Source organism: Pinus tabuliformis, chromosome 6 (assembly GCF_031772625.1).
Source record: "Pinus tabuliformis cultivar Carrire ecotype Pingquan chromosome 6, CPIR1, whole genome shotgun sequence".
Classification (NCBI taxonomy): Eukaryota; Viridiplantae; Streptophyta; class Pinopsida; order Pinales; family Pinaceae; genus Pinus; species Pinus tabuliformis.
The window spans coordinates 1,740,498,371-1,740,524,636 of NC_142292.1; positions in this window are offsets into that span (position 1 = coordinate 1,740,498,371).

Consider the following 26,266-nt stretch of genomic DNA (forward strand, 5'->3'; position numbering starts at 1 on the left):
CGTGGGAAACCTCTAATTTAATCAAGTGGGGGGGGGTGTGAAAGACTAAAGATATAATTGGATGCTTAAAAACTCTCTAACATCATTCCATGCTATGGTTGTTGGAACTTTCTACTATGTGCAGCATGTATGTCCCTTTATCTGCTGAACTTTCTTATTTCTATCTCCAACTTTCTCCCTATGGAACAACCAAAATGTACATCCATTCGATGCGTAGTGAACCTATCCAGATGTGGATCCCTAAGAAAGAACGCAACACTCTAGACCAAGTAAGGTGGTCATAGTATTTCTTGCAACTACAAGGCTTTGATAACGAAGTCCCCTTGGAATTTACAAGGAATTTGAGAAATGGAATAATAATGGTAAAAGGAAGACAAATATAGGTAAATGAAGAAGTTTTATCATAAGTGATAGGCCTTTCCACATAAGGCAAGAAGTGGTTCGAAATACATACTCTACTATAAAATGCAATGTCCTTGTTTGTGCATTCTCGAGAGGAACTCGTCAGAAAGGGAAAAGGTTACATTACCGCCTCATTTCTAGAACCGTGGAAGGAATTAATAAATGTTTTACAAATGTAAGTTACATGCGATGGATGGTAGGACATGGTAAGAGGACGAAACTTTATGTTAATGGAAACATTGAGACAGAAGGTGATCCTAAACCTGCCTTATTTTCTGAATTCGCTATTGCATGAAACTGCTTTAAGACTCAAAATATCTAAGGACCAAGCCTTAGTGGTGAGTCACCATGGGCTCATAAAATTGATAGTTGTCATAGGTTTGAACTAAGAACAATTGAGTTGGGAAGAGTTCTTAGGAAATCCTGAGGCTCCACCAGAAACCGAAGCACACATCGAAGATTTTGGAAACTTCCTACCAGATAATGAACAACCATATGAGAATGAGGAGGCTAATAAAAAATAAATTTTTATGGTAGATGGCACCTCACAGGGAAAGGTATAAACTCCATCCCCGCAACAATTAACTATGTTAGAGAAAATAATGGCTTCCCTCTTGGCTTCCCTATCTAGAAAATGGAGAAGATCGGTTCATTGGCTAAGTCACAAACTTCTATAGACTACTCTGAACAACTAATGGAGGAAATTGCACCTCGATAATTTCTGGAAACACAAGAAAACCATTAGGGGGATTCTCATCAAGAGCAGGAAATGGAGGTAACCCAAGTTCTTGAAGAATTGGAAAATTTTCTAAATTCTGTGAATTTGGAAGAAGCCGCAGGATGATCAGGAAATCCTTCTGTCCAAAAGATGTCACCTAATTCTCCAACCTCTCTTCCTAATTCAATAGCCATTGAAATTTTAGAACCCTTAGGAGAACCTGAGGATACGTTTCTTCAAGAACATTCTACAGATTCTGTTGCAACTCTCCTGGAACCCTCCTCCCTTGAAGAAGTAGCTTTACAATCTCCTTTGGAAAACATGGGACAAGAAGTCAATATTGACTTTCCAATTGAACCCAGAGTTGACAGGGACCTTGTGGAACCTATAATCGATGCCACAGTTGAGTCCACCAAGGAAATGATGATTGAAAAACCTTAGACCATAATTGTCATTTCTCTTTCCTCTTCTCCAATTACTCTGGCCAAATATTCTACACAAAATATTAACAGGGGATTGAAGGATAAAAGGAAAAGAAAGACCAGTCAAGAAACAACATTGTTGAGAAAAGAGAACATGAAGCTACAAAGGAAGGTATGGAAACTAAATAAATGGTTGTGGGACAGTAAGGTCCAAAGGCATCATGAGAAGAGAAATGATAAGAAGAATTAGGTTTGGGAGAATGAATCTCAAACTAAATTTGAAATTTTGTTGTTACCTCTACTGTGGGAACTCAAACTAAGTCAAACACATTAAATATTGATGTTATAACTATTGATGAAAGGACTCCAACAGATTCACCAACCTTGATTGTGAGAAGTGCACAAATAGAACATGTGCCTCCATATACTCCTTTAATTGTGGAATCCACTGTTCGGGTTTTCAAAAAAAAGTTGGATGAACAACGAGAAACTTTAATGTGATATCAAAAGGAGGTAGTCCCTTAGAAGGAACATCGAGAGCTACTTCAAAAGTTTAAGTCATTGACAGTTACAAAGGATGAAACTTATGACAAATTGGGAGAAGCTAGTAAAAAGGTTTAGTCTTTCTAAGGACAGCTTGAAAAATCCATGGAACAATTGAAATAAGTTTTTTCTATATATTCTGATGCTCTGTCTTGCAAATCTCTAGCTAGAAATTGTGGTTTATTTCTATTAGAACATTATTTAGTGCTTAAAGTCAAGGCCATTTAATCAGGGAAACCATATGAATTCTTCAACGTTTCATATTTTGTTAATTCTTGTCATAAGTAGGATGATAATACAAAGTACATTTTATGCGAATTGTACATACAAAACTTCTTCCTAGAAGAGAAGGTAGATGAGAACCCTGTTCCTTTTATAGGCGATGTGCAATTTCAAGTTTTTATATCATTCTCTAGAAATCAGGTAAAGTGGGCTAAAGCATATAATGCATTTCAAATAAGAGAACTTGGCCTTGACCTCTAGGTTAGAGGAGAGGCACAGAGCCCTTTGCATGCACTTATCTGTCATAAGAGGTTTATGGAACAATCTGATGTTGTTGATGCTTTGGCACCCATTCACAATGATGTCTTGCAGTCAGGACTAGAGTACCTGGGAGACATCAAGGTTGAAGCTCTTTGAGGAGCCAAGTAGAGATGGAAGCCATCATCTGGTGAAATTAAAAATAGAGAACCTTTTAGTTTTTGTAATTTCCTGGTTGCAATGAGATGTGCATGAGATTATTCTCATATGGTTTTGGAAGAAGGTCCTAGCTGGATAGGTTGCAGATACAGGTGCCCCATAATCTAGTGTCCTCAAGATGATTAAAAATCTGAATATGACTTGACGGAGGTACGTATGTACGTTGTTTTTCAAGAAATCCAGAGTAGAAATGGATTATGGCATTATATATCAAATCCATATCTAGCCTATACCCTAAATGTTCTTCATGTCAATCACTTGCTAGGATGAGTTCATGCAAATAGGTAAGCTAAGGGGTGTTGTTGGGCTTCAGAATTGATACATTTTCTTACCTTAGTTTCTTATCATTATATTGGTTTCCAAGCTTTTTGTGAATAGAATATGATAATTCATGTGATATAGATTCTAGATAGGAGTCAATCATTTATCTCCTTAATGAATTGATTTAAAACATGAAAGGTGTTGTTTAGTTATGATTTGAACCATTAATTGAACAGGGATATTTGATATCGGATGTTGTTCATTGGAATAGTCAAGGAAGAATGAATTATGAGGAGATGTTCGGGTTAATTATAACCAGTTGAACGAGATCAAATTATATCGTGTGGGGATCAGTTGAAGAACAGATCATTGCCCTGCTATTCCAGAGAAACATTGGGGATTTTGTAATTTGAATAAAGCATCCCGAGAATCCTCAAATTCTCTGGATCACTTTTTAATTTGAAAATAGACTCGTTTGTAATATAAAAATGAGGAATTGAACCTCAGTAACAAATAAAGAATTAGAGTTCGAGCTATAGTCATTTTGATCTATGTTATAATATTTTGCAGAGAATCCTTGTAATTTCATCATTAAAATTTAATGGAGACATTTTCGATTAGACCTTAACTTATTGTGGTGAGTTAGCTATGAGGCAGTTGAATTCCAACGATCTTGGTCCTAGTCTTAGAGCTACTATTATCATTTCCTGTACTATTAGATTCTTATTTTTCTTTCTCTCTGTTATACAATTATTCAATTGTGTTCTAGATCTCATTGTTGATTATCACATTTACTGTACAGTACGAGCTTTTGCAGTAGCTACAATGGAATATCATAGAGTTAGATTTATTGTGATTGATTCTTCGAGTGTTATCTTTCCTTGTTGTTTCTTGCAATTAATATAGAATTGTTAATTCTAAATACTTGTTGTTATTTTGGGCAGATTTAGTTCTAGCCATAGAGTTGTTCCTTTCTTGTAGACGTAGTTTCCTAGGAAACAACTTTGTATTTAGTAGAATTATTTCACTGTTTTTGATAGGAAAATTAATGCTTTGATTCTTCTAGCAATGGTGATTGTTTAAGCTTGCAGATTAGAAGTTGAGAGTGAGTTGTTTCTTTCAATTAGTGTGAGTTGTTCCTTTCATTCTAATGCCTTTACTTTTCAGCGGTACCATACAAATTAGGTGACATTAGTACTCTCACTTGCATAAACTATGTGGACATCCTTGAAATAAACATATGAAAATCTCGTTTAATGATTTTATCTGTAGAGTTCATATGATCCTTTAGGAACAGCTAAGTGCCCCAACACTCAACATATTACATATAATAAATATAATACGTATAAACTAATCCAAGAAAAAAATGTTGACTAAAGTAATACATATAATTCAAAACTATTACAAATAATACATATAAACTAATCCGAGAAAAAATATTGCCTTAGAAAAAATGCTGACAAAAAAAACCATTTCTAAACTCAAGCAGAATAATCTAACCTGAATTCCTTAACATTAGAGTCCATTTTTTGATAATTTATCAACCAAAGTATTGAGTTCCATGTAAACACAATTGAAATAACTGATCAATTCTACCTTCACACTTTTTCTTGTTTCTATGTAATGCATTTTATTCATAGTCCATAAATATGTAAATATATATGTAAAAAGTTGAAATAAACCTATTTACAAAAGTAATAAAATTTCATGTCAACCAAATACTCCAATAGACATTAAGTTCTTAATTTTTTACTTTGACACATGACATTTATTAGGTGCAAGCACTTGAAGACAATGTTTCGTAAACAACACACTACATAATGAAATAATATGGTACAAATTAAAAAATGGTTTTATTCACTAGACCAAACACACTTTTAATGATGGATTTAATGTATCTATTAATGATACATTGTTGCAACATGTATGTGTGTGTGTGTGTGTTATTTTTAAATAGTTATTCTATGTTAAATATTATAGTTATATTATGTTACAGTTATGCGCCATACATGTTACACTATGTTATGTTATGACGTTATGATATATCTATATATATATATAACTTAAATTATATATCTAGTTATGTAATTATGTTATGAACTATCTACTTAATGTTACATGCTATGTTATGTTGTGTATGTCAAATAATTTTATGTTATGTTATAAAAAATATATGTATAGCTATAATATATTTAGCTATCTGATATGTTATAACTTTATAATAATTAAATAGATATTGTTATATTTAAATAATTATATGGTTACATTGTTATGAAATAACTATAATTATATTACATGATATGTCATATATGTGTATGTGTTATGTTAAATAACTTTGTCTTATGAAATAAATAATTATAGAACTATGCTACATGTTATAAATAATATATAGCTATGTGATGTGATATATATATATATATATATATATATATATATATATATATATATATATATATATATATATATATCAAAATTATCTTTTTTCTTTTTTAATTTTTAACTTTAAATATTAATATTTTAATTTTTTAAAACTAGAGTCTTACCATATTTATTATTTAAAAATTATTAAAATATAAATTAATTTAAATTTAAAATAATAAAATAAAATAAAATTTCTCATTTTATAAATAGATGTTCTGTATGAGTAACTATATTCACCATGTTAATCTCAAGTTCCTAATTTACTTGTTTATTGGTTATAGATTTTTTGGGGTATAATTTCGGTGAAATTGGTTAGAAATTTAAAATGTGTTTTAAATAACAAATAATAAAAAATAAAAATTGAAAATTTATTTCACAAAATTCCTAAAAAAAATTAAAACATAAAATAATTAGAAAAAAATGTTTTTACCATTCAAAATAAAAAAATATGCATTTAAAAAATAAAATATTGCAAGCAAGAAAAAAATAATATCCTAAAGTACAGTTTTCTTGGTAGTTTCAAAGTGTTTTCTAGGTTGTTTTGAAGGGTTTTTTTTTTATGGTTTTCTATGTTAGTTTTGTGGTTTTCTAAGTTGTTTTGAAGAATTTTTTTTATGGTTTTTTGTGTTTTTCTTGGTTGCTCTTCTGATTTTCTAAATTCTTCTGAAGGGTTTTTTTGTGGTTTTCATGGATTTTTTATAGTTTTTTTTATTGAGTTTCATGGTTTTTGTATGTTCTGTTTTTAAATTAATTTGTTTATATTTGCAAAAATAAATAAATAAATAAGACAAAAAGGATAGAATACCTACCTTCATTTGAGCCTCTGGGACGATAGTAGGGAGATTGATTTGAATACTCCATGCATTGATCACTTTGATTGAGCTCCCAAATTTCTCGTGGTCTATATAAATGGTGTGCCCAAACTGTGGTCACGATATTTAATAAAAGAAATGGCTCAAGCGAGGTTTAGCTCTCGATCGATCGTTATGTTTCAATCAAGCCATAAAGTTTAATTGAGTGTTTGTTTTTAACCCTTGATCAAGCTATTTTTTTACGCCCGAGGAGCTCGATTGAATGCTTAAAAAAGACTAAATTGAGCGATTAAATGGCTCAAGTGAGCTATCCTTTTCCCCCTAAACACACCCTTTCTTGCCAAAAAATGTAATTGAACTCCATGCTTTTACCCATAATTATCACTTATTATTTCATAATTCTTAACATAAATAATAAAAAAATCATAATTACTTTGATTTATAATAATTTTCTTATTTTCTAAATATGAATATGTATATGAAGGAACTTAGTAATGAGAAGAGTAACTTTCAGAGAGTGAATGCTTAAATATATTTTTGATTGTTAAATTATCATCAGAGTCATGGTTCAATTCCTCTGTGTACATTTCAACATGGGTAAAATTACTAGAAAGTTCAACTTTATCTAAAATAATTTTAGGGTAGCATCAATATCTTTAAAAATATCGTTATGTATGAAAATGTTCGAGCATGTGTGATTGAACAACATTATCAATATTATTACTAAATCCAAAAGAATCAACCCTAATATCCTAAAAAGAAGATCTTTATGTTAAGCATACTTTTTCTTTCTATGTATGCAAGGAATACTACAAAGATAATGAAATAATTCCATTAAATTTGGAGCATAAAGTTTATCATGAAGAAATATAAACTTGTGAAGAAAATCATTTACAGAGTCATCTTCGTATTTCCACAAACTTTCCAAATTTAAACAAAGATCATCAAAATCATACTCATGATGAATAGCAAGAATGAACCACATGAATTGTATCATTGAGTGTATTGATTTGGTTTCTAACATATGAAACTATGTTTTAATTCTTTCTTGTAAATTAAGGGTAAACAATTTGTAAATCTCAATTTAGTTAGATATATTTAAAAAATTGCAAATAAGATTAAATTGAGAAATATGTTAAAAAATAGAAATTCACTTTCTCCATTAAAGCTCAATTTTTACAAGCATGTGACTATATTCATATAGATGTTTCTAGATGGCTTAGTAAAACTAAAAACATTTTACAACATAGAGATAGGGTCCATTATTATTAGTTAAATACGTTTTCAAGAATAATTGTGGAGGATAAAACTTTAGGGAGATAAGTTGAAAAGATAGTTTTATTATTTTATTATTTTTTAATCTTTTTATTTTTTTACCCCAAAAATGGTGAATCATCCCCATGGCTGACATTATCATCTTGAATTCTATTGGTTCTTATAAACTTTATTTATGTTGTACATTTTTCTTAGGAATACTATTTTAGACCTCAAAGGTTCTCTAATGAATAGTTCTTTAATATTATATCCTAAAAAAAGTAAACAACCTTCCATCCAAAATTTGTTTTATAAAGATATACAACAATGAATAAGAACATTTCCATCCATAAAGTATTCAATTCTTCCTTAAAAGTTAACATAATTGTACAAATTTCAATTCTAAATTTCCAAATTTATGGGTCTTTAAAATTACGCTCAAACTAATAAAAAATATCAACTAGTCTTAATTGTAAGGTTTCCAACACATGCTTTTGTGAAGATAACCCTTTTATAAGATTCAAAATTGATTTCTGAATAAAAATTTTTCCTATTTTTCTTCATAAACTCCCTGAATGGATTTTCTAATGCTTATTTTGTTAAATTAGACGAAGGATTTTTTTTTCTTAGAAAGAAATATCTTATCCTTGTGAATTGACATCTTTCATCCCCTAAGTCACATGACACAAGGACACGAGACACGGAAGACACGTAAATACGAGTATTCGATACAAAACGTAGTGACCTGGAAATTTGACATGGGGGACACATTTTATATATATTTAATAATATATATATATATATACCGAAATATAGTTTTTTATCCGTATTAAATTGCAAGTTGTAGCTTATCTAATCAAATTAAAATATAATTACTTCTCAAAGTTCATAGTTCACTTTAAAAAAATAAATAGAATCAAAATTTACTATTTAGAAATTAGAATGTGATATGCTTGGTCTTGATTCTTGAGTATTCAATGTTCATTGTTCATGTACAACTTACAAGCACATAAGAAACTACTAAGTACTTACTACTAACTATAAATTTAGAACTTAGATATTAAAACCATAAAATGCAGATTTTCCATTAAGTCATCAAAATAAAAACGTATCATTGTTCAGTGTTAACAACAATGTTGCATTAATGGTTATCGGGATAATATTCGCGTGAGGAAAAAATTGGAAAAAATCGGGAAAAAATCGTTTGGTACAAAAATATTCATTTTTTTTCATTTTTTTCAATCTTTTTAATATCTAAACCATCTACAACATAAAATAAATACATTGACACATAAATATTATAAAATAACTAATATATAAGATGTTTAATATCATTTCTAGTGCTAAAATCACACATAACATTGAATCATGTCTTGAATAGTAAGTCCCGACTCCTGAGTCCCAACTCAACCTCAAAATATCAACAAAAAATATAATAATGTATCTCATCATGTCATAATGTCATATACAATAAAATGGAGAAAATAACTAAAGTCTAATCCTATTGATTTCCTCTGCCCCTCTTGCGAGAAAATGCCACAACTTTCCCTTTCCCTCTAGATGTAGATGCTGGTGCTGGTGGAGTTGAAAATGGAGTTTGCTATGCTCTAGAAGCTGAAGAACTAGAAGTAGGAGCTATAGGAGGTAGACCACATCATCTACTGGTGGCAAGGGTAGCCTAGGCAGGTGGTGTCACCTGGAAACATTACAATCTCCCAATCCTGAAATCCTGAAAAACTAATAAGTCTACTCCATTTTGAATGAAATCTAAGATTCTACTTTATCCATATGAAATCCAATGAGGCTGGAACCACTCTCAAACATCCTGAGTCATTTCATGGAAATGTTAAAAATTTATGTAAAAGGATGAACATGAAGATTAAGGAGAATGTCACTTTTACCATGAATAACATATCAATACTAGGGCCTAGACTTGATCATTAAGCTGCGCCACTCAAAAATTATTTGTTTCTTTAAAAAAAAATTGTAGCTTATGCAAGTAACATTTTTTATCAATGGAATACGCGTTTTCCAGATGCAGGACATGACGAAAACCAGCGAATACATTTTACATTTTACAGGACATGATGAAAAATGTTTTTGACATGTTTTAGGGCCATTTTCGTGTCCGACACGTAAAATACGGGATACGAGACCTTCGAGGACGTGTCCTATGACTTAGTTCATCCCTTTATTATCTATTTCTTTAACACTATTTTCATTGGCTAAATATTTGTTGTTATCCCAATCGCTAAGATGATTAATCTTCTATGTGTTGTCCTCCCTTTATTCCTTCAAATAAGAAATATATCTCACAGTGATTTCAGAGATCTCATGGAACCATATCATAATAGGTGAGAATGGTTGGTATAACAATGATTTTGTGTAGGCATGACTTTTCGAGGTCCATAAAATTATCCTCACCCTCTTCATATTCATCTTCAAAATCCTCCCCTCTAAGTAATTATAAATCTCACTCCATTCTATATTATTCTTAATCTCGCTATTGTGTGAAGTATTTGATTAAAAGGCCAAATTGAGATTTGTGTCCTCATCTTCACTTTCAAATATGACCTACTTACCCTTACCCTTCTTCATCATACTATATTGTAAGAATCTACATTTCAGTTAAAAAACAAAAAAAACAAAAAACAAAACAAAACATAAATTATAATGAAGTAATTAACATAACCTATAAAGAAAACAAATTGTTTAAAATAAAATGGAAATACTATGAAAATCTTATACCACTAAACTACTTTGTTAAGTTTTAGAATGATGACTAATAAACTTAGAATTGTTTTTTAATGTTTGCATAACTAAATGCAAGTAGTAGAATGAGAAATCATAAATATTGTGTTGTGGGAGCATATCAATTCACTTATAGTGAATTAATGGTCAAGAATCCAAATTTTGAATACAATACAAGTTTGATTTGGATTTCGAGCAGAGCAAGGGAAATATCATTTTTCTTATTAATGTAACTTTTTGGATACATGGTGTTAGGAGTTTCTAATTAGTTACCAATTGAATGTGTCTTGATGTATAATATAAATTAATAACCACCCAACGAAGAAAAAAAAAATGTTTATTAAATTACTAGCAATTCGATAGTTTGTTGATTTATTACATTATTGGGATATTAGAGTAAAGTTATTGAGATGTCAAAGTATAAGTGTCAGACTATGAAAACACTAGGTAATTAGGTGTTAAGCTATCCATCAAATAATAAAAAATAATAACTCTCAATATTAATAGAAACCTATAGAATTTATTAACTAACTAGCATACATGTATTTTAAGTACAGATTTAACATGAGTTGAGAGGGATCAAATTTCTTCATGTGCAATTTTTTTTACAGTGCAAATACAATTTTAAATTGTAGTTTTGAATGGTATATAGAGTATATATAAGGCCAAATAAATGTTTTAACTATAAAAACATAATTTTGTATTAAAATGATTTTTTTATTAATATGTTTTTAAGTATATGTCAATATTCATTGGTATTAAAATATTTTATTGATACCCCACATTAAAACATATTCATTTTTTTTATTATAGCTGACATTATTTTCTATTTGGAGCATAATTTTTTTATTTTTATTTTTATAAAGGGGCACATGTCAACTTGACATTGATGGAAGGACAAACATACGCATCCCCTCATACTAGGTTGTAGAATGACCTTCTCAGCCCAACGAAAATAATTATCGTCAAAAGACCATAGTTTATGATCTTCTCTATTAATGAGATATCAAGATATTGGGTGATCAATCTATCAAGAGATGGGGAGATTCAGAGACTAAGACATACATACTTTCCACTTCTTCATTGTTTACCTTCTCCATGATTGAGGTTCATTCCATTATATTGTGTTTTCTAGTCCATTTATACTTGATTTCCATGGATCCTACTCCATTAGCCATTGTGTATTTTTTCATTTTGAGTTCAACTCCCTTTCTAATATCTATGTGGTATCTTGATTTTTAGTATCTTTCATAATAAAGAACCATATATCGATCAAAGAGAGTCATCCTTACTCTTTCTTTCCATGTCCCCTCTATTGTTCAACTTTACCACCTGACATTCACAACAAGGTTGATTGTACCTTATGATGGTTTCAGTTTCTAGTCTTGGTTGAAGAAATTTGGAATTGATTAGGTATTCTACAAACATTAGTTTGAGTATTCTTGTTCATCTCAAGTTCCTAAGGATGTTCTCCTTATAACCATATTCTACTCTCTTTGATGCCTTGGAGGGTGGTGCAAATTTCTACTTCATAATAATGCCATTACAATGTTTCTTTTCATCTATGAAATTAAATTTCAACTTAATGTTCCTCATTTTATTTCACAATTTCAATTATATCATTAGCTTGGACATGCCCACCCCAATTGTATAAAACAAATTAAATTATTTAGGAATATATTTCTACAAGTGTGGTCCTCCTCGCTTTGGATGTCCTCAATGTTTTAATCTTTGTATTTCTTTCTATCTTGAGTTGTTGGCCAGTACAAGGAAAGAAAATGATGATGTATTTCAGCTATACTTACACTCCTAACCTCATACATCAAGGGGTAATTGTTATCACCTAAAAATAACTCACACAACTTTAAAAATGATTATTTATAAATGTCATCAATACACCGAGGAAAATGTCATCCATGATAATTAATAAGCAACCCAAAAGAAATTGAGAAATCATAACAAATTGGGTTTAATTCATCTAAGTCAAAACATAGTTTTTGTTGCAATTCACATGATTGTACCTTCTACAACCATGTGGATCCATAGAAATCAATAGTTTCTCAATGAATGAAATGAAAAATAATGAAGAATGCATTAAAAGGTAAGCACCAAGTGTGATTCATGTCATTTTAGAGATCCAATACATTTAATAATAAGTACTTTGGTAATTCAAGACTCTTATAATGTCCCTTTCTTGCGTGGGAAATCACAATGAGCTTGAACACCATTCACAACATGAACCAGCTTCAATGAAGAATGAGAAAAACCTATAAATAGGAGTCATTGGTAACCATTTGATAAGAAAAGTTGAATGCAAAGTTATGCTACCGAAGTTTTAAGAGATTTCCCAAGAATCTTGAAGCTTCATTGCACTAGCATTGTTTTCCTTCAAGAGTTGTTCACCTTTGTGAAATGATTCAAGAGCATCCTTGGTCTCAAATAATCATCATCAACTAAAAACATGTTGTTGTTGAGTTTGTAATAAGTGTTGTTAATCACATATACTTTAAAAATGCTAATACAACTATTATGTTAGTTGTTGATAGAATCAACTAGTAGTTGTTGTCATTCAAATAGCTACATTTTATCAAAGCTATGACTATTCTCAAGTTGTTGACACTACCACGATTGCGTGTTGATACTCGTACTGTGTGGAGTTGCTGACAGATTCCAAATTGGTAGTTTGTTAGCTACACTTCTACAAGAGAAACCTTGATAGAGATGATGCCCGAATGAGACATAAGTTACAAAATTTGGTTTATTTGCATGCTGACGAAGCGAATGAGTTCGTTTTAGGAAAGCAAAGAGGTCAATAACATAAGAAATGAATTATTTCAAGTGGAATGAGAAGAGGTCAATAGTGTGATAATGAATTACTGGCACAAAGAACAAAAAGGGATTTTATCTTTTGCTTGTTTTCTATTGGTATTTTTCAAGTTCATCTCAGGCTCTTAGCTCTTGATTTATTGGTGTTGGTCTTGGCTACTACACAATTTTTACAGAGAGTGACTTGCTATAGTACGAGTTGGCGAGTGTGTCCAGTTGTTGTGCATGGTGTTGTTGTGTAACACCATAGGAATTTCAAGTACTAAGAGAACTTCACCCTATGATTTGAATTCTTGACTCTAGCAACACATTTTGAATAAATAAAAATTATTTGAATCATTGTCTATGTTCTCGTGAGAAGACTCAAATTACTCATTGTTTGTGCTCTATGATTTAATCTTGAATTAATTAATTTAGTATCCAAACTCCAATGGCCTGAGTTGTGTGCTTTATAACAACAATCCAAATTTTGTAGGTGTTGTGAAAGTTATAGAACCTAGACTATGTCAAAGTGTTATCAAAGCTAAGTTTTGTTTTGGGATTTGCAACTTAAATTGCTTCATGTAACAATGTACTAGGAAACCTTATTGATGGTTTCACAACATGAGTGTTGAAGGTACAAGTTGGATCACATAACCTCGGTTCAGGTCTATGGATGTTGGTGAGACATTTAGAACTTGTAAGGATTCCACAGAGGAGAAAAGGATCAGGATGAGGAGGTGAAGTAAATTGACAGCCAGAAGAATTAATAAGAAGAATAGAAGAGTTGGAGAATAGAATAAATGGATACGTGGAAGTAGATTTGGAGCTTGATGAAGAAATCGATGAAGAATAGGAGGCTGAGGAGAGAGACCCAACAACGAGTTTGATTTCATACTTGAGTAATCTAGGTAGTGCAAGAGATTAAGTTTGTTGTTATGATGGAAATAAGAGAGGTGATGTGTTTATATATTAGATTGTAGAACTCAAAATATACTTCGAGTATTAAATTTTTTAGTATCCAAATCAGGTGAAATTTTCCTTGAAAAACATGAAAGTTCATGTATCATTGTGGTGGGATATGTTGTAGAAAGATAGAGTAAATAATCAGCTCAAGACTTTGAAGAAATGGTCAAATAGATCAAGGAGAAATGGTTATATGTTGATTACTAACATAATTTGTATAGAAAATTCCATAACCTAAGACAAAATAAGACCTATTTTTGTGAGTACACCAAAGCATTTTTCAGACTATCATTTCAATCAGGTATAAAAGAACTAAAATTTTAAATTGTCACAAGGTATGTAAAAGGGCTGAAATACTTGATTCAAGACGAAATGAGCATACATTATTTCCCGAATGTTGATGAAGTTTGTCACATTTCCTTGAAGGTGTTAGGGTCCTATAATTTATAGGATCTCAAGGTAATTGAGTATTGTGTCTCACGAATCTTATTTTGTAAATACTTTTCAATCCACCGATGATTTCCAAATAAAAGAAAAAATGGAATAAAAATGAAAAGATGGTATAAATAAGAAAAGAGAAAAAACAAAAATATTGAAAAAGGAAGAAAAGATTGAACCCCACCAAAAGAAAGAAAAATTAAAAAAGGAATAATACTGAAAGTGTGGCAAATTTAAATGACACTACTCATTGATAGTTTTGCTTCATCATTGAAAAATAAAGGATGTGTGTAGCTTGTTCAAAATGCCCAATCACTAGTTTTTGGTTTAATCATATAGTATAATCATGATTAAACTCCTTTCAATTCTCTAAATTAGGTTAGCAAATAAAGATTCTCCCAACAGTGTAACCTGGGTAAATCATTAGTTAGGTGGAAAATGACATTGATTCAACTATTTAATCTGAATCAATAAAAGAAATAAGGGATAGGTTGATAGTTTTTCGTTCTGTATAAAAGAAAATAAGGTCAGTTTTCTAGTCTAAGTTTACCCTTTTGAAGAATAAAAAAAAATGCTAGATTAGTTATGGGTAGGTAGAATAGATGGTGTCAAACTTATCTCCCTATGTTATTTTTACCCTAAGTTTTAATGATAGGGTAAATAGGCAAAATGAGTGCAATGGAATAAAGTGTTTTCATATGTTTTATCATTGGCCTTTATCCTAAGTCTGACGGGAAAAATGTAAAAGCACAAATGGATAAAGCTTCTTTGTCGCATATGGTTAATAAACTACATGGTTAGAGGCATTGGGATCTGTTCTCGCTCAGCATCCATGATCCTCATCTGCCTTCCCCCCCCCCTCTCCATCATGCCTTTACCACCCGGGGGGGTCCAAAAAGTTGTTTATCCTCTCGGGCCCCATCCCCTACATGTCACCCTATTGTGATTTTGCATCCCCCCTCACCAAAACCACATACCGCTTGCTACCCCCTCTAGAACCATAGTCCACTCGCATGCTTTACCGTGCCCCACCATGACTTCCTACGCCATTCTCCTCCTGCCACAAAACCCAACTGTTAGCCAATTAAATGCATTCTCGGCAAATGGACATTCAACATTACTTTGTAATTCCTGGGTAACTGTTCAAGCCTAACGGTCCCATCACCATTTTCAATGGAACATTCATAGCAGTGTTTAAAAATCTCCTGAACCCATCGCTCTCCTACTTTTTCAGTCTAGATTCTCTATAAACTGACAAGATTTGCACAACAATCACTCTCAGATCTATTTCGCAACCAAACCAACACCGAAACTGACAGCTTCTTGTTTCCTTTACCTGACATTTTGTTACCCAAACACTTTCCCCAATAAGCTCTTCTATCAATTCCTCTTGTTTTTCACATTATTACAGTCATGCCTCTGAAGACCAAAACCCAATACAAATCTGTTAATCCTTTGATTCCCCCTTCTGTAGACTTAGATCATATCCCTCTAGCCGACAGGGATTACGTGATTAATGAAACCCAATGTGACTGTGATTTTCTTGAATTATACTATTGGTTAGAAGTAAAACATGCAGATAAAACCAATGAAATTGGGCTCTAGGAGTCCAACCTTCACCATTACATTTTCCCCTTGACATTCCAAACCCATGAGTTTACCAGAAAGTGTTAGGAATGTTATGTCCCTACTCAAAGAGTTATCATGGCCCATTTAGGTGACATTCTCTTCACATTTACTACCTAGTCCATAGATCAAATGATGCAGGCTCCCACTGTGGAAAATACTACTCTTTTCTTCTTAGAAGCCCTCACCCAACTTTATCAGAAGCTATATTTTGCTACCAAAGCTAAAATCTTCGAAATCTTCTTGCTCAAAATACCTAGTTACCTAAAAATAATCCTGCATATCCTTCCTCCGTCTTCCCTGATCAAGCCAAAAAATTATATCCATGATTTCCTACATTTTAGGTTATTATTCTGATCAGTGGGTAGATAAGCCTATTTTAGGATTCCTCTCCATATTTTCCACATATAGCAAGCATTCCATTGTGTTCAATTTTTAGTCAATTCTTGGCAGACTGTATTCATGAACAATTCATAAAGTTTCCCATAGAATAGGTGTTTAATTACACCTCCATTTTGATCTATATGTTCCTCTACTATCAAGCAGACAAATTCAATTTTGCAGTTAAGAAACTTGATGATGTAGGAAATCATCAGCCAGTGATATTTTGGACATCATTGGTCATGGAAGAATAGTAGGATTTTTCTTATAAGAAGTTCATTGAATATTTTGTTCAACAAGCCATGAACATTCTGAACAGTGCAGTACAACCCAAGATTAGTGAAGAAATCAAGAGAATTTTGCATCTAATAGATCAGGCAAATACTAGGGATTGGTATTTATACCAAAATTACATGGAGATCAGGGTGTATGGTTGTGAATTGGCACCCTACAAACACCCTAAATACCTCCCAATGAGGATTTTTTCCCTGGAGTATATTAGACAGATGCTTAATTCGGATGACATCCATTTTGTAGTGGCCAAGAAGAAATCACAGTTCAAAATAAAGACACAGGTGGGCCCATTTGTATGTAACACTAGGACAACGGGTGAAGGAGTAGACATAATGCTTAAAGAAATGAAGTTTAGTCTAACCTTTACATAGTCTTATGACCCCTATGGCATTATTTCAAAGATCAGAGTGGAGAATGAAAGAACTCCTTACATTCATACTTCAAGGCCTGAAATAGAGCAGTATGCCAATCAGTTGGAATGGGCAGAAAACACTTTGTAGGAAGCTAAAGAACAACTCTTTTCCACTTCCAGTTTGTAGACTCCCACTCCTCAGGAAAAATCAAGAAAAATACAAAGGGAGGAAGGATCATCATCTACAATAGGAAGTGAAGCCAAAGAGTTTAGAATCAGTTACAGGAAGAGAAAAAAGTTGACTCCTAGAGTATATGTGGACAAAGAGACAGAAGAGCGGGCTGCCACCATAATTACACATTCACCACCTTGTAGTTTTTAACCCCGTATAGAAATTACCTACATACCAATTCTAAAACACAGAAAATAAACAATGCAAGAGCATAACACATAAAACACATATACACAAAGATTTTCTCCTCGATCCCAAAATAGGGACTACCATCTTGATTTCTCATTATGTTCCTTTCAATGTTACAATACATATTTATACATACCAAAGAATCCAATACCCTGGACCGAAAACCATCGCATCCAAAACCATGTACGAAAAATCATGCACAAAACCATACGTAGGTCCACCCAACCTAATATAGTGTCCATATCAAAATTTTCTGGGGCACTGCCCTAGACCCCATAGAGTGGGATTACCTGCACCCTTCAAACCCCCTGTGACCCTCCCCCCACTACACAATCGGTGCAACGCGGTTAACTACATGGGCTAGTCATGGAAAGAAAATAACACAACCCAACATTCTCCCACTTGTTGTTTTCTTTCCACAAGGGGCCACAAGAGATCTTAGTCATTTATCCAACCCTGCAATGCCCATTATTTCTGTACACCAAGAGGACTTCTCAGAGCACACATATTTTGTCATTGCATCAAGTAGTATTCTTCAAAGTGTCCACCTTTACTAGCAACACCTTTTTGTCTTCTATCATATCCCTCACAAAGTGATACTAAACATCAATGTGCTTTGTCTTTGAATGATATGCAAGGTCCTTTGCCAAGAAAATTGCACTTGGTTTTCATAGTCTATCCTTATAGCTCCCTATAATAACCCCATACTTGAATACAATCTCTAAAACCAAACTACTTCCTTGCTTGCATGAGTGGCTGCCATGTATTATGCCTATGTAGTTGATAGTGCCACTACAGATTGTTTCTTACTCATCCAACTGACTGCACCTCCAAATAGGTTAAACACATACCCACTTTTAGATCTTCTTTGATCCAGATCTCCAACCCAGTCTGCATCAACAAAGCCACAAATATCCAACACTCTGTCCAATCCTAGTCTTCCTTGGTAGCACAAACCATAATCACTAGTGCCATGAAAATACCTAAAAACCCACTTCACTGTTGTCTAGTGCTCCTTCCCTGGTTTCAACATAAACCTACTCAATACTCCCACTGCATGTGCAATGTTTGGTCTAGTACAGACCATCACATACATTGGACTACCAACTACACTTGCATATGGAACATGGGACATGTCCTCTTCCTCTTCTTGTGTCTTGGGACACTGTTCAGCAGATAAATTTACACCTATAAGAATAGGAACATTCACCGGTTGGCTATCCTACATATTAAGCCTCTGCAATATTGTCTTGACATGCTTCGTTTCGTTTAACCAAAGCTTCCTCTTTGTCCGATCACTTTTAATTTCCATGCCCAAAATATAATTTGCAGCACTAAGATATTTCATGTCAAATTTGGAGGACAAATGGGTCTTCAAATCCTAGATAATTTCTTTGTCATTTCCAACCAGCAACATATCATCCACATACAAGACCAGATAAATAACATGGTCACCAATTAATTTAAAATACACACAGTGATCTGCTTTGCTTCTCATGAAGCAAAGTCCCTGTATAAATGTATGAAATTTCTGATACCGCATCCTTGGTGATTTTTTTAACCCATACAGAGACTTCTTTAACTTGCATACCATTTCTTTCTTACCCTTCATTGCAAAACCTTTAGGTTGCTTCATGTAGATCTCCTCTTCCAGATCCCAGTGAAGAAATGTTGTCTTCACATCCATCTGTTCTACCTCAAAATCAAAAGCAGCAACAACAGATAAAAGTAATCTAATAGAAGCTACCTTGGCAACAGGAGAAAAAAATATCACCAAAATCAATTCCTGGCACTTGGGAATAACCTTTTGCTACCAACTGAGCTTTGTATTTCTCCACCTTTCCTTCTGCATTTGTCTTCTTCTTGAACACCCATTTGTTGCCAATGGGTTTCCTTCCAGCTGACAACTCCACCAGATCCCAAGCCTCATTTTTGTACAAAAATGCCATTTCATCAACCATGGCCTCTTTCCAGAGTTTGCCATCCTCTGAATCTATTTCTTCCTTCACAGTTTTGGGATCATCATTAGTAACAAATAAGGCAAAATTTTAACAAAAAGAGGATGGACTATACCTTTCTGGTTGCCTTCTTTCTCGAACTGATCTTCTCACACCTGGAGTTTGTGCCTCTTCATCTTCTAATTCCTCCTCTACTATAGAGTTTGATTCTTCCTCCTTAAGCTCAAACTCTATCTTCTCAGGTTCCTTGGGTTGGACTTCATATTTAATAACATCTTTCACCTCTCTGAACACCACATCTCGGTTGTACACAACCTTCCTTGTTATTGGGTTCCAATGCTTATAACCCTTTAAACCATCCTTATACCCAATAAAGATGCACTTTTCAGATTTACTATCCAACTTGGTTCTTTTCTCCTTTGGAACATTTACATATGCATCACATCCAAATACCCTAAGATGTGAAAGAGAAGATTTCTTACCAGTCCATACCTCTTGTGGAGTCTTATCTTCCAATGTTGATGAAGGTGATCTGTTGACTAGGTAACATGTAGTGTCCACCACCTTTGCCCATAATTATTGTCCTAACCCGACATCACTGAGCATGATTGTTATAGACATTTATGGGCCCTACAACCCCAAGCATGAGATGTCCATAAACCAAGGGCTCCTAAGTCCCTAAAAGTGTTGTTCTAACCCCTAAAGGAACAAGGTCAACAGATTACAGCTTCTCCCAGAAGTTCTCCATGAGAAACTGCTCAGAATTGGTCAAAACAGGATCATTACAACTGCTCCACTGGCTAAGTGCGTTGCATCTCACCCAAATAAACTGTGAGGGTGCGTTGCATTTCAAAATTCCCTTCTGTGGGGTGCGATGGGTGAGAAATGACAAATGGCAGTGTCATTCCGCGAGGTGGAGAGGCAATGGAAGCTTCCAGAATCTTCTCCTGTGACGCTTGCCTCACTGAATTCGACCAAGGATGAGTAAGAGGCCATCAGTCTCCAAGTGGAAGCAAGAAATATCAGAGAGAATACACTAATCAAATCACAAGCTGACTCATCCCCCTTACAGATATCTATATATGGATCCCTCATCCCAGAGATCCGGAGGCTGGAATTTTGCATATTGTAAGGAATTGTTGTTAGTTTCTTGAGACAAACATCAGATTGTTGGGTGATCTAAGCTTTGTTTAAGGTGAAGAGGGGCTTCATTGTTGGGAGGTTGATGCTGGGTCAGAACAACTGGTTGTAACTCCTCTTGGCTCTTTTCTTGTTTATCAATAAAATCTATTTGAGTTTTCCTCCATGCTTTTGTGTCATTGATGCTTGCTACATTTGTATGGTCAATTTACATCTGATCCTAGATTGTTTATGATTATAGATCCATGTCTTTGTATAATGCTATGCTTCTGTGATCTTCTAGGCACTTTATGAAGCTAGGCATGCAAGGGAGCAGGTAGCTGAGGACTATCAAAGAAGAGAGAGATCAAGTCAAGAGATTAGTGCAAGACAGAGGTTGGTCTTTCTGTTTCTCTCTATCTATAATTCATAAAGGAAAAACAAAAGTAGCTTTTCTCTGTTTGTTTCTAAGGCAACTGTCACACCTTAGTGGGATAGAGCAGTTCTATCTAGACACTTTTCCCTGTAACAAAATTGCAACTCCGTTGGGGAATTAATTAGTTTGTTTGTTTATCATTCTTTGTTGTCTATTTCGTAAACTTACAAGTAGCATTCGAACTGCATTTTCCATAACAAATGCAAAGTAGACAACTGCTACTTCAATCCATCTACTGGATCTGTTTATGATTTAAGCAACTGATTCACAGACTATCTGATTGCCCTTGTGATAGCTCTTAGATCCTCCTTAGATCTACCCCTGATTGTTGCATTACTGATTGCTTTTTGCTCGGCCAAAACCTAAGAACTAAACTACAAACTGTGACCTGGAACCCGAACAGAGTCTCATTTCTGGCCTAGCGCAGGTACTGTTCAGAGATTCTGAATTTCAGCGCACTTCCCGAGTGGACAACCTGCGCTGCATTTCAGATTCTCTGTGTTACAGGTGCACTGATCAGACTAGCTCCGTGCAGTTGTGGCTTCTATGGTTCATTATTTCCAGTTCTATTCTTGAATTTTGCTGCCTGTGATCAGTATATGTCTGTTTGAAACCCCTTTTCCTTGCTGTTATTCTGCCTCCTTTGTACAAAAGAACTGTAGATGTTTTTGTGTGTTTGTTAAACATTTACAGTTCTCCTTCGCAAAAGTAGCATAATTGTACTGTCGTCCTTTGATTTGAAACTGTCGCAAGTGTCGATTTCAATCGTAGGAAAGAGTTTAATTGCTGTTGATGGTCGATTATCCTGTTACTGTTGCTTTTGGTCTGAATTTGTAATTTTCTAGTGTCGAGAACAAGTATTCATTTCAAAATCGTAAGGTGTTGTGATCGTCTCCATTTTTTGATTTCGAAAAGAAACTTGTTGATATTTGTCGCTTGAAAAGAAATTCAGATTTGTCCATCAACTTTCTTTTTAGCATTCATATACTAAGAAAGTAAAAAAACAAATACATGCATGTGCATTTGCATATAGACAGTCTGATTGGCTTGATTTAGGAAAGTGCATTTAAAGTGTGCTCTTTGCTCTTTGTGAAAAGATTCCGTCTTTCTTTTCCCTAGTAGCTAGGATTTTCATTGCATAAAGGAGATAAAAAGTTTGTTTATCATCTTAGATTGCATTTTAGGAATTACATCTACATCTTGTGGTCAAACCAAAAGGAAAACTTCATAAACAAGATCAACTTAAAATAAATTCAATGAATCTAACAACACTTTGGAACTCAACGCACAACATTTAGAAGTCTAGGCTAGAGACATATTCCGGCGTCGTAAAGCCTGGTAACTGTTGTTCTCACTGATGGTTGGGTGATTCCTCCACTTTGAGACGATAAGTGCCAGTACGGACTTGTGCTCCCACGTACCGTCGAGTATATTTTGGGAGACCCCAATAGGCTTAATCCTTTATCCATAGGAATTCGTGTCTGCCGCCCAATCGATCGCAATGCACTGAACACAGCATTCAGGAAGATTGACTACCGTACCGTAAAACGTATGTTGCAGTTTTGCGATTGGTTTGGTAATCCCTCTACCTAGATTTCCAGAGCAGTCCCTTTCGTTCCTTTTCATACTCCTTAACGGAAAAGGTCCATCTGAGCACTTGTCACTTCAGGCTCATTAAAAATCTAAGGAGACTAGAGTCATCTTTTTTTTTTATCGACTCTTAAAAACTAAAAAAACAAGTTGTGTCAAAGCGTCTAAAATTTATTTTAAACGGAATATTCATTACCCTTTCCTACGTTGATCTTGGGTTGAGAAAATGGAATCCACCAACCAAGGAATTCCCCTTGGAGGAAATCCTAGTCCCTTCTCCTCTTGGGGAGATGTTGGTGCACCCCATATGGCCACATTGTTGCTTCCAGGGCTAACAATTGGTTTGCCTGTATGGCTCTTCTCAACCTCTGTCGTTCAGAACACCACAATTCCTGAACAATCAAATCAGCAACTAGATGAGTCCAGAGTTACCCACCAACCTTCTACTTCCTCTAATTCTTCCTCTCCTCCTTCCTCTTTGCTTGATGGGGCTGGTAAAGCCAAAAGTCAAGTATCTAAGGAGAAGAAGTAAAAGAAGAAGAAAGAGAAGAAGAAGAAGGAGCCAAAAGCGAATGGGGGCAAACGAGTGTCGTCTAGCGAAAATCCACACACTGCACTGACCAGGCCTAAATCGTCACGTGTCATTCGCAAAGGATACCACTATCATAGAGATTGTTCTTGCATCCCTCGGATCTTAAGGGTTTGGTCTCCTCGTTTGCACAACCCGGTGTCGTCAACCTCTGATGATCATGTTGAAAACACACCATCGACTAGTGAAAGTGAAGCCCCATGACAAAAAGGAAAATATAGATTTCCTTGTAAACTGTGTGAAGGCGATCATGCCGTCCACCGTTGTCCCTTCTTAGATGAAGCTAAAAGAGTTTTGGATGATCATCCAGTTTAACCGTTACGACTTCCTCCTGGATATAAAAAACTCTTGCCGAGTCCGTCACTAGTTGAAAATCTGGCTGGCCCGCTCAGGTGGTCGGCCGAAGCATCTGTCATTGAAGATAAACCATCTAAACCCATACCAGATGAAAGTCAAATGGTCGAGGCGGAAGTTGACCTGGTCTTGCCTTCAGAGGTTCCATCTTCAGATGATACAATCACTGAAAAGAACAAGGATGACACCGTCCAAATTCTTTTCATAAGCATAGACTCCAACGAACATGGGGGCAATTTACCTGTGCCTTTATCGCAGGAAGGAAGTTCGTCAGAGTCGTACCCGGCCGTCTATTCGGTCCCACCTCCAAGCAACCTAGTTGTCTCCTTCGACTGGAATCAACTAGGCAGACCCCGTTTACCAGCTAGTATACCATTCCGAATCATTGTTCAAATATATAGAATGGTTATGGTTGGTACCATCATAGATGAGTGGGCTTCTGTGAGTATCCTTTCCTCAACTGCTTGGAAAGCGCTTGGTTCACCATCACTTTTGCCTGAGATGAGAAATCTAACAGGCTTTGATAAAGGAACCAATCGACCTTTAGGGATCCTTCCCGATGTGCCCATAACATTGAGAGGGAAAACCGTTCACATGAACGTGATGGTAGTTCAAGGACCCCTGGATTACAATCTACTCCTTGGACGAGACTATATTTATTGCATGGGAGCAATTGTCTCCTCACTCTTTAGAGTAATGTGTTTTCTGCACGAAGGAAGAGTGGTCAAGCTCGTAGACCAGCTTTCATTTCCCGGATCATACAGAGCAAATAGTCATATACCATCCCTAAATGGTCTTTTCAAGCAAGAAATGTCTCAATCTCCAGTCCGTCCACCCGATGAGCGCGAGTGATTCGGGGGAACATGACTGAATCCCAGGGGGCATGCACCTTGGTCTGCTTCGATAAGAGAACTTCGGGTATAGGGTAGGTTTCTGTGAGAAAATATGACTAGTCTGTACTCTCGTCCGTGATTGGAAGAGGGGGTTATTCTAGAACAAGATTCTCTTGTCAAAGTTACGTGAGTGGAGTAACTTCCTCCACTCACCTTTGGCTATTTCGATAGACATCGCTGAAGAAGTGTTTTGTTTACATGCTAAACAGAACAATCTTTGGTAACCTGAAAGAGGTATACCTTTCCTGATAAAACAAATGTTTTGTCAGCTCGAATAAAAGGTTACCTTGAAACTTTGTTTTATACCTGGGGGCATGCAACCCTTTTGGCGTGCAAGCGAAGAGCGACTATTTTTTTTTTTTTAATTTGTAGGCCCTCTAACCCTTTAAACTCGTAGGATTGGTTGTTTCCTAACTTGCATAAAGAAAGGATGTGGGGAAAAACTCTAAAAGTTACCGGTTTTTATATGAGACATTCTTATCACACGACTGGATTAATCGAGCAGTTTTAGCACATAGTTCAAGCTCGTTAAAAAATAAACATAAGCCATGAGAAAATGTTTCCCCCCGCGTTTAAGCTCGTTAAAAAATGAACTATTCCCCAGTAAATAACCATCGTGAATGTAGTACTTCAGCCATTAAAGCCTTGGTCGTGTTTGCACTGTCACCTCCACTTTTTCATTGGTCGATCATTCACCCCCATTTGATTGTTTACCCATTTTGAGGAACAGCTGCGAAGAGTGATTTCACTAGCCATCCTTGTAACACTACCATGATTGGAAAATTCCAAACCTTACCTGGAATCAACTGCTACCCATTTGATCACTCGTTCCTCAAAAGACGAGTCTCCTTTAAGCTCTTTTCAACTGACTCGTAAAATATGAAAAGATTGCTAAGCCATTGGCCTCTCCAGCTCGTTAAAGGGACAGGAAGTGCTATCCCTCCTCTAGATTTTAATCTTTTTGGACCTGAGGGATTATTACACAAAAAGATCGAGCACTTGTTTTGTTCGGCTCATTAAAAGTATCGAAAATTCATCCCTTATGTATTGTTTTATACTTTTTCGGACTTAAGGGATTAGATGACGAAAAAGGAATTTTGGAGTTATCTTTATGTTCCTTTTCATACTCTCTAAAATTGAAAAGGACCGAGTTATCTTTGTCGTTAAACTCGTTAAAAAGATTAATAGCGACAAACTTGTCTATAGACGAGAACGAGTTTCACTATCACTAGGCTCGTTAAAACATAGCAATGGGTTTGCCCGAAGGGAAAATTATAGAACAAGCATATGTTATCCTCCTCAAGCTTGACAAAAATAAAGAGGTACTGGTCAGCAATGACTGGGGAAAATTGGGAAGAAAACTTCAAGAAACTTTGTTGGTAGCAAGTCGCTCTTGAACATGACACTTCCACTCCGTGTCCGAGTCGGGTTGGGTTGTTTCATTCACCGGTCACATCACCATGGTCACGCCATACCATCCACATTTGGGGTTAATGCTACCAATCCATCACATTAGTGTCGCCGATATGTTCAAGAGAAGTCATTCAGTGAATTCACCTATGTCTCACCCATTGCCATACATTATACTCCATTCTTTCATGACCGCCACCCTGAACCTTATATCACCAGATCATTTTCCCCTCCATTAAAATCATTTGCTCCGTTCTATGTCATTGATGTGGGATTCATTAAGGCCCTCCTGTGATAGATCACTTCTTGTCGACATCAGCTCATTATCCAAGAAGTTGGTCTAGGAACACC